The sequence below is a fragment of the Triticum dicoccoides genome, chromosome 5A (assembly GCF_002162155.2).
Source record: "Triticum dicoccoides isolate Atlit2015 ecotype Zavitan chromosome 5A, WEW_v2.0, whole genome shotgun sequence".
Lineage (NCBI taxonomy): Eukaryota > Viridiplantae > Streptophyta > Magnoliopsida > Poales > Poaceae > Triticum > Triticum dicoccoides.
Window position 1 is genome coordinate 502,660,329 of NC_041388.1, and position 16,833 is coordinate 502,677,161.

The window sequence follows — 16,833 nt, forward strand, 5'->3', positions numbered from 1 at the left end:
TACTATGGAAAGTAATTCTATGAGGGGCTTGTTCGGGGTATCTTCACCCCGTCCAATAGAGCAAAGAGTTGCTCCTCAACCTACTGAACCTATTGAAAATGAAATTCCTTATGAGTATCCTTCGGGTATGATAGAAAAACTGCTAGCTAATCCTTTTATAGGAGATGGAACAAAGCATCCTGATGAACACTAATATATGTGGATGAAGTTTGTGGATTATTTAAGCTTGCAGGTATACCCGATGATGTTGCTAAGAAGAAGGTCTTCCCTTTATCTTTGAAGGGAGGCGCATTGATATGGTATAGGCTATGTGATGATATGAGATCATGGGACTATAAAAGATTGAAGTTGGAATTTCATCAAAAGTATTACCCTATGCATCTTGTTCACCGTGATCGCAATTATATATATAATTTCTGGCCTCGCGAAGGAGAAAGCATCGCTCAAGCTTGGGGGAGGCTTAAATCAATGTTATATTCATGCACCAATCATGAGCTCTCGAGAGAAATAGTTATGCAAAATTTATATGCTCGGCTTTCTGAAAACAATCACACCATGCTTGATACTTCTTGTGTTGGCTCTTTTATGATGAAGACTATTGAATTCAGATGGAATTTATTGGATAGAATTAGACGCAACTCTGAAGATTGGGACCTCGATGAAGGTAAGGAGTCAGGTATGACACCTAAGTTTGATTGTGTTAAATCTTTTATGGACACCGATATTTTACGTAAGTTTAGCACTAAATATGGCCTTGACTCTGAGATAGTAGCTTCTTTCTGTGAATCTTTTGCTACTTATGTTGATCTCCCTAAGGAGAAGTGGTTTAAATATCATCCTCCCATAGAAGTAAAAGTAGCTGCACCTATTAAAGTTGAAGAAAAGACTATCACTTATAATGATCCTATTGTTCCTACTTCTTATGTTGAGAAACCACCTTTCCCTGTTAGAGTAAAGGATCATGCTAAAGCTTCGATTGTTGTTCGTAAAAGCAATATTAGAACTTATACACCTCCTGAGCAAGTTAAAGTAGAACCTAATATTGCAATTGTTAAAGATCTCTTGTCTGATAATATTGATGGGCATGTTATTCAGTTCGAAGGTGAAACTGCTAGAATTGCTAAACCTTGTGCTAAAGATAAACATAGACCTGTGGTAGGCGTGCCTATTATTTCTGTTAAAATAGGAGATCATTGTTATCATGGCTTATGTGATATGGGTGCTAGTGCTAGTGTTATACCTCATGACTTATACAAAGAAATTATGCATGATATTGCACCTGTTGAGTTAGAAGATATTGATGTCACAATTAAACTTGCTAATAGAGATATTATTGCACCAATTGGAATTGTTAGAGATGTTGAAGTCTTGTGTGGGAAAACTAAATATCCTCCTGATTTTCTTGTTCTTACTTCTCCGCAAGATAGCTTTTGTCCCATTAATTTGGTAGACCCTTCTTAAATACTGTTAATGCTAAGATAGACTGCGAAAAGAATGTTGTCACTATTGGCTTGGATGATATGGTTCATGAGTTTAATTTCTCTAAATTTAGTAAACAACATCGTGAGGAAGAATTGCCTAGTAAGGATGAAATTATTGGTCTTGCTTCTATTGCCATACCTCCTAGTGATCCTTTAGAACACTATTTACTAGACCATGAAAATAATATGTTCATGAATGAAAGAAGGGAAATAGATGAAGTATTCTTTAAACAGGAACCTATTCTGCAACACAATTTGCCTGTTGAAATTTTAGGAGATCCTCCTCCACCCAAGGGTGATCCCGTGTTTGAACTTAAACCTTTGCCTGATAATCTTAAATATGCTTATCTTGATGAAAAGAAGATATATCGAGTTATCATTAGTGCTAACCTTTCAGAGCATGAAGAAGAAAGATTATTGAAAACTCTGAAGAAGCATCATGCTGCTATTGGATATACTCTTGATGATCTTAAGGGCATTAGTCCCACTCTATGTCAACATAAAATAAATTTGGAAGCAGATGCCAAACCAGTTCGTGATCCTCAACGACGTCTGAATCCTAAAATGAAAGAAGTGGTAAGAAAAGAAATACTTAAGCTTCTGTAGGCAGGTATAATCTATCCCGTTGCTGATAGTGAGTGGGTAAGTCATGTCCATTGTGTCCCTAAGAAGGGAGGTATTACTGTTGTTCCTAATGATAAAGATGAATTGATTCCACAAAGAATTATCACAGGTTATAGGATGGTAATTAATTTCCGCAAGTTAAATAAAGCTACTAAGAAAGATCATTACCCCTTACCTTTTATTGATCAAATGATAGAAACATTATGCAAACATACACATTATTGCTTTCAAGATGGTTATTGTGGTTTCTCTCAAATACCTGTGTCGGCTAGAGATCAATCAAAGACTACTTTTACATGCCCTTTTGGTACTTTTGCTTATAGACGTATGCCTTTTGGTTTATGTAATGCACCCGCTACCTTTCAAAGATGCATGATGGCTATATTCTCTGACTTTTGTGAAAAGATTTGTGAGGTTTTCATGGATGACTTTTCCGTCTATGGTTCCTCCTTTGATGATTGCTTGAGCAATCTTGATCGAGTTTTGCAGAGATGTGAAGAAACTAATCTTGTCTTGAATTGGGAAAAGTGCCACTTTATGGTTAATGAAGGTATTGTCTTAGGGAACAAAGTTTCTGAAAGAGTTATTGAAGTTGATAAAACCAAGGTTGATGCTATTGAAAAGATGCCATGTCCTAAGGACATCAAAGGTATAAGAAGTTTCCTTGGTCACGCCGGATTTTATAGGAGATTCATTAAGGACTTCTCAAAAATTTCTCGGCCTCTGACTAATTTATTACAAAAAGATATACCATTTGTCTTTGATGATGATTGTGTAGAAGCATTTGAAATACTTAAGAAAGCATTAGTCTCTGCACCTATTGTTCAGCCACCTGATTGGAATTTACCCTTTGAAATTATGTGTGATGCTAGCGATTATGCTGTAGGTGCTGTTCTAGGGCAAAGAGTTGATAAAAAATTAAATGTTATCCATTATGCTAGTAAGACTCTAGACAATGCTCAAAGAAATTATGCTACTACTGAAAAAGAACTTTTAGCAGTTGTATTTGCTTGCGATAAGTTCAGACCTTATATTGTTGATTCTAAAGTAACTATCCACACTGATCATGCTGCTATTAAATATCTTATGGAGAAGAAAGATGCTAAACCTAGACTTATTAGATGGGTTCTCTTACTACAAGAATTTGATTTGCATATTGTTGATAGAAAAGGAGGTAGGTATAATTTACCCCGTTGCTGATAGTCAGTGGGTAAGTCATGTTCTTTGTGTCCCTAAGAAGGGAGGTATTACTGCTGCTCCAAAGGATAAAGATGAATTGATTCCATAAAGAATTATTACAGGTTATAGGATGGTAATTGATTTCCGCAAATTAAATAAGGCTACTAAGAAAGATCATTACCCCTTACCTTTTATCGATCAAATGCTAGAAAGATTATGCAAACATACACATTACTGCTTTCTAGATGGTTATTCTGGTTTCTCTCAAATACCTGTGTCGGCTAAAGATCAATCAAAGACTACTTTTACATGCCCTTTTGGTACTTTTGCTTATAGATGTATGCCTTTTGGTTTATGTAATGCACCTGCTACCTTTCAAAGATGCATGATGGCTATATTCTCTGACTTTTGTGAAAAGATTTGTGAGGTTTTGATGGACGACTTTTCCGTCTATGGATCTTCTTTTGAAGATTGCTTGAGCAATCTTGATCGAGTTTTGCAGAGATGTGAAGAAACTAATCTTGTCTTGAATTGGGAAAAGTGCCACTTTATGGTTAATGAGGGTATTGTCTTGTGGCATAAAGTTTCTGAAAGAGGTATTGAAGTTGATAAAGCCAAGGTTGATGCTATTGAAAAGATGCCATGTCCCAAGGACATCAAAGGTATAAGAAGTTTCTGTGGTCATGCCGGTTTTCATAGGAGGTTCATCAAGGACTTCTCAAAAATCTCTCCGCCTCTGACTAATTTATTACAAAAAGATATACCATTTGTCTTTGATGATGATTGTGTAGAAGCATTTGAAATACTTAAGAAAGCATTAGTCTCTGCACCTGTTGTTCAGCCACCTGATTGGAATTTACCCTTTGAAATTATGTGTGATGCTAGCGATTATGCTGTAGGTGTTGTTCTAGGGCAAAGAGTCGATAAGAAATTAAATGTTATTCATTATGCTAGTAAGACTCTAGACAATGCTCAAAGAAATTATGCTACTACTGAAAAAGAGCTTTTAGCAGTTGTATTTGCTTGTGATAAGTTCAGATCTTATATTGTTGATTCTGAAGTAACTATTCAAACTGATCATGCTGCTATTAAATACCTTATGGAAAAGAAAGATGCTAAACCTAGACTTATTAGATGGGTTCTCTTGCTACAAGAATTTGATTTGCATATTGTTGATAGAAAGGGAGCTGAGAACCCCGTTGTAGACAACTTGTCTAGGTTAGAAAATATTCTTGATGACCCACTGCCTATTAATGATAACTTTCCTGATGAACAATTAAATGTTATAAGTACTTCTCGTAGTACTCCATGGTGTGCTGATTATGCTAATTATATTGTTGCTACCACCTAGCTTCACATACTAGCAAAAGAAAAAGTTCTTCTATGACTTGAGATATTACTTTTGGGATGATCCACATCTTTATAAAGAAGGAGTAGATGGTGTTATTAGACGTTGTGTACCTAAGCATGAACAGGAACAGATCCTACGTAAGTGTCATTCCGAGTCTTATGGAGGACACCACGCTGGAGATAGAACTGCACATAAGGTATTGCAATCTGGTTTTCATTGGCCTACTCTCTTCAAGGATGCCCGTAAGTTTGTCTTATCTTGTGATGAATGTCAAATAATTGGTAATATTAGTAGACGTCAAGAAATGCCTATGAATTATTCTCTTGTTATTGAACCATTTGATGTTTGGGGCTTTGATTATATGGGACCTTTTCCTGCCTCTAATGGATACACATATATTCTAGTTGCTGTTGATTATGTTACTAAGTGGGTAGAAGCTATTCCAACTAGTAGTGCTGATCATAACACTTCTATTAAAATGCTTAAAGAAGTTATTTTTCCAAGGTTTGGAGTCCCTAGATATTTAATGACTGATGGTGGTTCACACTTTATTCATGGTGCCTTCTGTAAAATGCTTGCTAAATATGATGTTAATCATAGAATTGCATCTCCTTATCACCCATAGTTTAGTGGTCAAGTAGAGTTGAGCAATACAGAGCTCAAATTAATTTTGCAAAAGACTGTTAATAGGTCTAGAAAGAATTGGTCTAAGAAACTTGATGATGCATTATGGGCTTATAGAACTGCATACAAAAATCCTATGGGTATGTCTCTGTATAAAATGGTTCATGGAAAAGCATGTCACTTACCTCTCGAACTAGAACATAAGGCATATTGGGCTATTAAAGAGCTTAACTATGATTTTAAACTTGCCGGTGAGAAGAGGTTATTTGATATTAACTCACTTGATGAATGGAGAACCCAGGCTTATGAAAATGCCAAGTTGTTTAAAGAAAAAGTTAAATGATGGCATGACAAAAGGAAACAAAAGCGTGAGCTTAATGTAGGTGATTATGTATTGCTATTCAACTCTCGTTTAAGATTTTTTGCAGGAAAACTTCTCTCTAAATGGGAAGGCCCCTATGTTATCGAGGAGGTCTATCGTTCCGGTGCCATAAAAATCAACAATTTCGAGGGCACAAATCCGAAGGTGGTAATCGGTCAAAGAATTAAACATTATATCTCAGGTAATCCCATAAATATTGAAACCAATATTATTGAAACCATAACCCCGGAGGAATACATAAGGGACACGTTCCGGAACGTTTCAGACTCCGAAAAGGAATAGGTATGTGGTACGGTAAGTAAACCGACTCCAAAACAATTTTTAAGGCAATATTTTTCTGTTTTGGAATATTTAGAAAAATAGAAAAATAAGTAGCAGTCCGGGAAGGACACGAGGGCCCCACGAGGGTGGTGGGCGCGCCCCCTACCTTGTGAGCACCTTGTGTGCCTTCCGGACTCCGTTTTCTTGCACGTTACTTATTTTGGTCGGTAAAAATTCATTATATATTCTCCCGAAGGTTTTGACTCCTGTATCATGCAAAAATCTCCTGTTTTTGTTTCGAGCTGTTTTTCTGACAGATCTAGATTATCATGACGTCCCCAAGTGCTTCCAAGGACAAGTTCTTCGAGAAGGTCATCAACCCTTACCTCGCGGAGGTGTTGCGACACCCTCAAACCATTGAGATGCGTGATGGGTTGCTGCACATCCGCGATGCTGAGGGACCAAAGGGAACCGGAAGTGTGGAGATGAGGCTCGAAGCAATGGAGCAACAAATTTTCAAGTGCCAGGGGATGGTGGAGCATGGAATCAATGCTAGCCACATGATGCTCGCATAGTTCACTAACAACTACAAGCCGGATGCCAAGAACACCGAGGAGGCCATCTTCAAGCTATATGAGAAGATCGAGCGCCTCCAAGCCCAAATCTATGACCTGGAAAACCAAAACTGTGTGTATGAATATAGATTCAAAAGAATGAGTTTGGCTGCAGATTCAAGGATTCCGGAGACTCGATCATCCTTCTATGATGGTGAACCTATGCCTTGGAAGATGGATGAGAAGCCCGCATCATCAACAACACCTTCACCTTCTTCACCAACCAAGGAGATATAATCACATGGGTATGGGCACTCCCCTTGGCAACTGCCAAGCTTGGGGGAGGTGCCCCGGTATCGTATCACCATCACAACTCCTATCTTTATCGTTTTTCTTAGTTCGATCTTATTAGTAGTATCTTGATCTAGTAGAATAAAGTTTATGTCATGATCTAGTTTTGAGTTTTGCTTTTTGATCTCTCTTTGTAATCGAGTCCGTGAGCTATATATAATAAAGATTAGTGTTGAGTCAAGGGCTTGATTATTTTGCCATGATCTTGGGTGAATAAAAGAAAAAGAGAAAAAGAATAAAAAGAAACGAAAAGTTCATATTGATCTTATTGAGAGTAATGACTTCACATAGAAGAGTATGATGATTAAAAGTTGTTGGGAGTTGGCAGACATAGCTTTGGTCATTGTTGCAATTAATCGGAAGTAATAAGGAAAGAGATGTTTTCACATATAGATATATTATCATTGACATCTTTTATGATTGCGAGCACTCATTAAAATATGACATGATAAAGAGTTGATGTTGGACAAGGAAGACAACGTAATGAGTTATGTCTTTCTTATATCTGAGATAAAGTATGTTGTCATGGATCCTCTAACTTGTTGAGCTTGCCTTTCCCCCTCATGCTAGCCAAATTCTCATCACCAAGTAGAAATACTACTTGTGCTTCCAAATACCCTTAAACCAGTTTTGCCATGAGAGTCCACCATATCTACCTATGGATTGAGTAAGATCCTTCAAGTAAGTTGTCATCGGTACAAAGCAATAAAAATTGCTCTAAATATGTATGATTGATTGGTGTGGGGGAAATAATCTTTATACGATCTTGTGATGTGGAAGTAATAAAAGCGACAGACTGCATAATAAAGGTTCATATCACAAGGGGCAATATAAAGTGACGTTCTTTCGCATTGAGATTTTATGCATCCAACCATAAAAGCGCATGGCAACCTCTGCTTCCCTCTGCGAAGGGCCTATCCTTTATTATTATCTTCTACCTTATGCAAGAGTCATGGTGATCTTCACCTTTTCTTTTTCATTTTATCCTTTGGCAAGCTTAGCATGTTGGAAAGAACATGATATATATATATATCTAATTGGATGTAGGGGAGCATGAACCATCATTGTCGACATTACCCTTGAGGTAAAAGGTTGTGGGGCAAAACTATAATCCCCTATCTTTCTCTGTGTCTGATTAAAACTCCGTAACCACAAGTATTTCGTGAGTGTTAGCAATTATGGAGGACTAAATGATAGTTGAGTATGTGTGACTTGCTTTTTAGCTCTGACATAGACTCTTTCCGATGTTATGATAAATTGCAATTGCTTCAATGACTGAGATTATGGTTTGCCGGAGCCCAATAAGGTTTATATTTATACTTTTGCATTGTGAATAGATCATCACTTGAACATAAGTAATCATATGACAAAATCTATATATGTTGCTGTTATGAAGAATAATCATGATGCCTTCATGTCCGTATTTTATTTTTATCGACGTCTCTACCTCTAAACATGAGGACATATTTATTGTTATCGGCTTTTCGCTTGAGGACAAGCGAGGTCTAAGCTTGGGGGAGTTGATACGTCCATTTTGCATCATGCTTTTATATCGATATTTATTGCATTGTGGACTGTTATTTCACTTTATGTTACAATACTTATGGCTATTCTCTCTTATTTTACAAGGTTTACATAAGGAGGGAGAATGCCGGCAGCTGGAATTCTGGGCTGGAAAAGGACCAAATATTAGAGACCTATTCTGCGCAACTCCAAAAGTACTGAAACTCCACGGAACATCTTAAAATAAATAAAGAAAAATCCTCGCCAAAGATGAAGGCCAGGGGGCCCACACCCTGCTCACGAGGGTGGGGGGCGCCCCCCCCCCTAGGGCGCGCCCCCCTACCTCGTGGGCCCCCTGGTGGCTCTCCGACATCCATCTTCCCCTATATGAAGTCTTTCGATGAGAAAAAAATAAGAAGGAACTTTTCGGAACGAGACTCCGCCGCCACGAGGGGAACCTTGCCGTATCCAATCTAGAGCTCCGGCAGAGCTGTTCTGCTGGGGATACTTCCCTCCGGGAGGGGGAAATCATCACCATCGTCATCACCAACGCTCCTCTCATCGGGAGAGGGAAATCTCCATCAACATCTTCACCAGCACCATCTCATCTCCAGACCCTAGTTCATCTCTTGTATCCAATTCTTGTCTCAAAGTCCGGGATTGGTGCTAGTAGGTTGCTAGTAGTGTTGATTACTCCTTGTATTTGATGCTAGTTGGTTTATTTGGTGGAAGATCATATGTTCAGATCCTATATGCATATTATTACCCCTCTGATTATGAACATGAATATGCTTTGTGAGTAATTACGTTTGTTCCTAAGGACAAGGGAGAAGTCTTGCTATTAGTAGTCATGTAAATTTGGTATTCGTTTGATATTTTGAAAAGATGTATGTTGTCTAGCCTCTAGTGGTGTTATGTGAACGTCGACTACATAACACTTCACCATTATTTGGGCCTAGAGGAAGGCATTGGGAAGTAATAAGTAGATGATGGGTGGCTAGAGTGACAGAAGCTTAAACCCTAGTTTATGCGTTGCTTCATAAGGGGCTGATTTGGATCCACATGTTTCATGCTATGGTTAGGTTAACCTTAATACTTTTGTTGTAGTTGCGGATGCTTGCAATAGAGGTTAATCATAAGTGGGATGCTTGTTCAAGTAAGAACAGCACCCAAGCACTGGTCCACCCACATATCAAATTATCAAAGTATCGAATGCGAATCATATGAACGTGATGAAAACTAGCTTGACGATATTCCCATGTGTCCTCGGGAGCGCTTTTCCTATTATAAGAGTGTGTTCCGGCTTGTCCTTTGCTACAAAAAGGATTGGGCCACCTTGCTGCACTTTATTTACTTTTGTTACTTGTTGCTCGTTACCATTTATCTTATCACAAAACTATCTGTTACCATGTATTCCAGTACTTGCAGAGAATACCTTGCTGAAAACCGCTTATCATTTCCTTCTGCTCCTCATTGGGTTCGACACTCTTACTTATCGAAAGGACTACGATAGATCCCCTATTCTTGTGGGTCATCAGGGAGCTGTTGGTGTCAAAACCGGCGGATCTCAGGTAGGCGGTCCCGAACTGTGTGTCTAAGGCGGATGGTAACAGGAGGCAGGGGACACAATGTTTTACCCAGGTTCGGGACCTCTTGATGGAGGTAAAACCCTACGTCCTGCTTGATTTATTCTTGATGATATGAGTATTACAAGAGTTGATCTACCACAAGATCAGAGAGGCTAAACCCTAGAAGCTAGCCTATGGTATGATTGTATATTGTCCTACGGACTAAACCCCTCCGGTTTATATAGACACTGGAGGGGGCTAGGGTTACACAAGGTCGGTTACAAAGGAGGAGATATCCATATCCGTACTGCCTAGCTTGCCTTCCATGCCAAGTAGAGTCCTATCCGGTCACGAGACGAAGTCTTCAATCTTGTATCTTCATAGTCCAACAGTCTGGCCAAAGGATATAGTCCGGCTGTCCGGAGACCCCCTAATCCAGGACTCCCTCAGTAGCCCCTGAACCAGGCTTCAATGATGATGAGTCCGGCGCGCAGTGTTGTCTTCGGCATTGCAAGGCGGGTTCCTCCTCCGGATACACCACATAAGAGTTTGAATGAAAGGATAGTGTCCGACCCTGCAAAATAAGTTCCACATACCACCGTACAGAGAATAACATTTCCATAAATCTAATCTGCTGACACGTTTTGGCAACATGACATCATGCCATGGCTCGGCGATTATTCAAACCGTTTTTATTTAACCAGCCCAACACATAATGTGAGGCGATTTCTTGACACGTCTTGTCAAAGAAGAGATCGTGTCCCCCTTATTACGGGATTCTCATCAATACGGGTGTGGGTAACCCAACCGCGCCATCAATTACGGCGCTTGGGGGATAAGAGAGTTTCACAAGGCTAGTGGGGGCGCATAGTTTTATCCGCCCTTATAGAGGGATAAGGTTTTACCTTTTTCTACCCACGCCTTCTTCCTCCTTGTTGATCCGTCCTTGCGCACTCGAGCTCCAACGCCCAAGTCCACATCCTTCTCCTCAACCTTCTCCAAACATGTTCGGAGCGGGAGGCAAGTGTATGGCTTCCTCCATCATGGAGGGACATATCAAAAAGCTGGGCGGAGCTGGATACTTATCCGCAAATATCGCGCATCGGCTGCCCACTTCGGGGCAGATCGTCCCTACCCCGGAACCTCACGAGAGGGTAGTTTTCCTCCACCACTTCCTCCGCGGACTAGGGTTTCCCCTTCATCCATTCGTCCACGGTCTCATGTTCTACTATGGGCTGGACTTTCATGATCTTGCCCCGAACTTCATCCTCAACATTTCGGCATTCATCATCGTGTGTGAGGCTTTCCTCCGCATCCGGCCCCACTTCGGCCTGTGGCTGAAGACCTTCAATATCAAGCCGAAGGTGGTGGCAGGCCAACAAGCGGAATGCGGCGGAGCCATGGTGGGAAAGATGCCCAATGTTATATGGCTCGAAGGCTCCTTCATGGAGACAATAAAGGGATGGCAATCAGCATGGTTCTACATCACCGAGCCGCGCGACACCAACTCGGTGGTGGCCCCCGAGTTTCGATCCGGAATCCCCACGCGGCTCACCTCCTGGAAAGAGAAGGGCCTGTCCTGTGGTTCACCAGAGCTGGACAGACTCCAGAAATGTATCCAGAATATGGCAAGCAAGAAGCTCAAGCTTGTCAACATAGTCCAGGTCATGCTCTTCCGCCGGATCCTCCCGTGTTAACAACGGGATTTTAACTTATGGGAGTTAGACCCGGCCCGGCACCAGACTCTAAATGAGCTCTTGAACATGATGCACAAGGACGTCTGGAGGGTGTTGTTCAAGGGCGCCGAGGTCCCTCCTTTTTCTTACCGAGGACCGCGGGCTAAGCGCGAAGCGCCTAGCGCATTCGGTGAGTTCTATACATCCGGTAGGATATTTATTCCTCCTAGCTTAACCATGTGCGGGGTCTGAGCTCCATGCCTTTGACAGGACTGGGTGGAGACGTCGGGGCAGATTAACTATCCGGCCCCTCTGCCCGAAGACAATGCGGACGCTCTCCTGACGGAGATGCTGACTCCGGCTCCTTACCAGGTGCCGAAGAAGACCAAGAAGAAGGCCAAGGGAACCCGAAAGAGTTCCCGGCGCCAGGTGGTATCGGACTCATCGTCCGATAACTCCACGACGCACTACTCCCCCGAAGACGAGGAGGAAGATGAAGATGCTCCCCCTCCAGTCGGGGGAGACAAGAAAAGGAAGGCCGCCCCAACCGGGGGGGCGAAGGGTCCAAGAAGGGAAGAACTCTCCTTCCGGACTACTCCACCACCGCGGCGGAAGGCGAAGACGAGTGGCTGCTCAGGGCCAAGCCCCTGGCGAAGTCGTAAGTATTCGGATACCAGAGTAACTCATAGCATACCTTTGTCGCACTGCTTCTCCTAAAGCCGAATTATGATTATGCAGACCGCCCCGAGCCCGTATCGACGTATCCTCATCGGACGGCTCCCTGGACTTGTCGGATATGGATAGCGATCCACTTCCGACCGCCACCTCCCCTTGCCCTACGGATACCACCGAGGTATTGTCTCAAGAGGCACCGGGTCGAGGGGAGACAGTCCCGGAGGCGCCTCAAGGCGACCTTCCGGACTCTGGGAGCAGAGGGAGCAAGGCTCCCGAGGGCTCCGAGTTCGGCCCTCAGCCGAACACCGCGCCAGAACCTCCAGTGCTTCCGGACTCGGGCAGGCGGCCTCCTTCCAAAAGGGGCAAGACGCCTGTGCCGGTGACCTCTGTCCATCCAGAGGCACCGGACAATCTGCTGGGAGCGCTTCGCAGTGCTTCCGTCGACGAAGAGCGCCGCACTACTATGAGTGCGGTGATCCAGAAGGTTCAGTCCGCCAAGAGCGGACTGACTGAAGCCTGTGCCAGCCTTCTAACAGGCTTTGAGGTAAGTATTTGAAATATAGGAAAAATGTTACCGCATAGACAGTAGCCCCTGATGCTCTGTTTGGTGTTCAAGAAGAAAAGCCGAATAGAGGATCAACTAATATCTGCAGGAGTCTAATATAAGTATGTCTATATGCGTATGCAGGCTTCACTGCTGACCTCTGCCGCACTGACTGTGGAGATCGCCGTACTGAAGTAGGACCTCGAAGGGTCCAAGAAAGAGCTCGGCCTGGCCAAGAGGCAGCTCGAGGAGAACAAAGGTAAGTAATACCTGGTCTATAGATGTGTATATATACAAAAAGGATGCGATTGCAAAATGACAGGACCATCTTTAATTTGCCAGGGGCCACGGCCGAGGTGGCAACCCTGAAGCAAGCGCTATCCGAGGCCGAAAACAAAGTGGCCCAGGAGCGCACCGAGCAGGAGAAACAAGAGGCACGGGTGGGCGAGGTGTAGCAAGAGCTCCATGATCTCGTGACGAAGCACGAGGCGTTAGAGCTTGACTTGAAGACGCGAGAGTCCGAGCTTGCCGCGGCCCTTGAGAATGCAGAGAGTGCCAAGGCCGAAGCCCAAAAGGCCCTCCAGCAGATTGATGCGATGAAGAAGATAGCGGCGGGTAAGGCATTCAATATGCAAAGCAAGCATGTGAAAGTAAATTACTTGTTACTTACCCGAGTCCGGAGCTCTCTAGGAGCATTCGCAGATTTGCCCTGCAGCGTGTCGGATGCCGCACAGTTTTACCAGGCCGAGGAGGGAAGCTCAACGGAGAAGCTATTCTGGTCTCAGTATACTGGGACCGAACACCCGATGCCTCTGAGCGACCAGCTGAAGCAACTGGTCGAGCTGCACAAGGCGGCCGAGCAGGCCATGAAGGGATTTATTGTCCAGATGTGGCCTGGCGACACCCTTCCCAACAGTTACTTCGGCCTGGTGAGGCGGCTTGTGGATGCCTGCCCACGGCTGGAAGTCATTAAGCGGTCCGTCTGCATCGAAGGTGGACGTCGGGCTTTCGCCCGTGTCAAGGTGCAATGGGCCAAGATGGACACCGTGAAGCTGGTGAAGGAAGGGCCGCCTGCGGGTAAGGAGCATCGCCACCCCGAGATGTACTATGAGGGTGTCCTGAAGGGTGCCCGTCTCGTAGCAGATGAGTGTACGAAAGATGTAATATTTGAGTAACCTTGCTTGTGTAATCCTGTATTATGAAAAGTTGTTCATATGCGCTATGCAACGCTTGTTTGAATTTAAAATATTACCTTTTGTTCGGCTGTTTATCAAATCTGAGAGATGGCTAGTCGTCGGCTTCTACCCCCATGCCACGAGTGCTGGGGTGTTCGGGATAAACCTGAGCACTCTTGTTCCCATTTGTGGGTCCTTCGAGGGAGTTGATCAGCACAGCGAACAAGTCAATCGGACTATAATGCGTTATCACTCTCACTTAGCCATAGAATTCTATAATTTTAAATTTGGCGAAGCCCCTAGTATTCGGAAGGCCGAATTCGGGGCGCTATACACGCCTTAAGTCGGACAGGGCCGACTCCTTGCTCTAAGCGGCATAAGTCTTTAGGGACTTGAAACCTCTCGAACAGCGACCAGTCTCTCGCCTTATCATGATGGTTAGTTTTAGCTTTCTCTACTGAGGTGCTTAGCCCAGCAGAAACGGGGCACAATCGCAGTAGTTCTCGCAGTGCTACCTTAGCCGATATAGCGGAATGTAAGGTACCAAAACATGGGAGCCGGGCAAACCCAACTATTGACCCAAGACATGATTCGGAGCTGATGCATATAATGCTATAAGTTCGGGGTGCCGCACTGTCGAAAGTGTTCGGACTTCTCACGCTGTATTATGGGGTATGCTTAAGCCCCTAGCGTATTGGCCATACCAGAGTGTAAGGGTGCTAGATGTCATGAATGAACATATATATATATATATATATATATATATATATATATATATATATATATATATATATATATATATATATATATAAAGGAAGAATGCGATAATAGTCTTAATGTTATGCATTGTTTATTCAAAAAGGTGCGTTAAAGCAGAATGATACAATTAGTGCGATAAGAAAAAAGTGGGGACATGTCCCTTCCAAGGGCAAGCTGAGGAATAGTATTAAAGCAAGTATTTCACTCGTTATCGTAATCCACCTAGGAGTTCCGTGGTGTAACGTAGCTTTCTGCCTCCTTGGTTGCTGCATCAAGTGTTCGGCAATCATGCTGCCGGATAGGGTTTCCAGAGATTAAAGTCCTGAAAGATAAAAATAACAAAGCGGGAAGCCCCTAGTGCGGTTTAAGCCGCGTCTTGGAGCGTGCCGTAGTCGTGCCCCCCTCCCCACCTGTGCCCATGGTATTTTTAATGCGTAATTATGTACGCGTGGCACGGATTTCGCCATTTGGCTGGGACCAGAGTGGGGGCCGCATTGCTATGCGATCTCGGAACGTGCCAGGCGGTTCTATTACCGGTTACTCCGGGTGCGCTTGAAGGTGTCCGGGTCCTTAACCGCCGAACTAGTGGATTGCCTTAAGAGGCTGCTTTGCGCTTCTACTGCGAGGGCCGCAGTGTGCTCCTCCGTGCGGAGAGAGTGCTCTGTGTTTCCATTGACTGTGATGACCCCCTGAGGTCCTGGCATCTTGAGCTTGAGATATGCATAATGCGGTACCGCATTGAATCTCGCAAATGCGGTTCGCCCGAGCAGTGCATGGTAGCCACTGCGGAACGGGACTATATCGAAGATTAACTCTACACCTGGTATGACGCCTTTAAAGGTCATTTTTGTGGGTTTGATCCTTGAGGGGTCTATACCCATTTTGCGCACTGTGTCCTGATAAAGCAGGTTCAGACTGCTGCCGCCATCCATAAGGACTCGAGTGAGGTGAAATCCGTAAATGATTGGGTCTAGGACCAGTGCGGCGAATCCACCGTGACGGATACTAGTGGGGTGGTCCCTGCGATCGAAGGTGATCGGACAGGAGGACCATGGGTTGAACTTTGGGGCGACTGGCTCCAACACATATACGTCCCTGAGCGCACGCTTCCGCTCCCTTTTGGGGATGTGGGATGCGTATATCATGTTCACCATCTGTACTTGTGGGGCGAACCTCTTCTGTCCTTCGGTGTTCGGCTGCCGGGGCTCCTCCTCGTCATCTCTATGTGACCCCTTATCTTTATTTTCGGCATTTAACTTGCCGGCCTGCTTGAACACCCAACAATCCCTGTTGGTGTGCTTGGCTGGCTTGTCGGGGGTGCCGTGTATTTGACACGAGCGATCGAGTATACGGTCCAAATAGGACGGGCCCGGAGTGCTTCTTTTGAATGGCCTTTTCCGCTGACCGGGTTTAGAGCCTTTGAATCCAGCATTGACTGACGTATCCTCGGTATTGTCGCTGTTAATGCGGCGCTTATGTTTGTTGCGACGTGACCTGTCGTTGCCGTCCTTGGTATCCGAAGTACCATGGTTCTTTGATATGTTATTGTTGCGGGCCAACCTGTTGTCCTCTCCCGCACAAAAGTGGGTCATGAGTGTCGTGAGGGCTGCCATAGATTTCGGCTTTTCCTGGCCAAGGTGCCGGGCGAGCCATTCTTCACGGATGATGTGCTTAAAGGCTGCTAGGGCCTCTGCATCCGAACAGTCGACGATTGATTTTTCTTTGTTAGGAACCGTGTCCGGAATTGCCTAGCCGATTCCTCTGGCTGCTGAATTATGTGGCTCAAGTCATCGGCATCTGGTGGTCGCACATAAGTGCCCCGGAAGTTGTCAAGGAATGCGGCTTCCATATCTTCCCAACAGCCAATGGACTCTGCTGGCAAGCTGTTGAGCCAATGCCGAGCTGGTCCTTTGAGTTTGAGTGGGAGGTATTTGATGGCGTGTAGGTCATCACCGTGGGCCATGTGGATGTGCAGGAGGAAATCCTCGATCCATACCACAGGATCTGTTGTGCCGTCGTACGATTCTATATTTACGGGTTTGAAACCCTCTGGGATTTGATGATCCATTACTTCGTCTGTGAAGCATAAGGGGTGTGCGGCGCCTCTGTACTAGGCTATATCACGA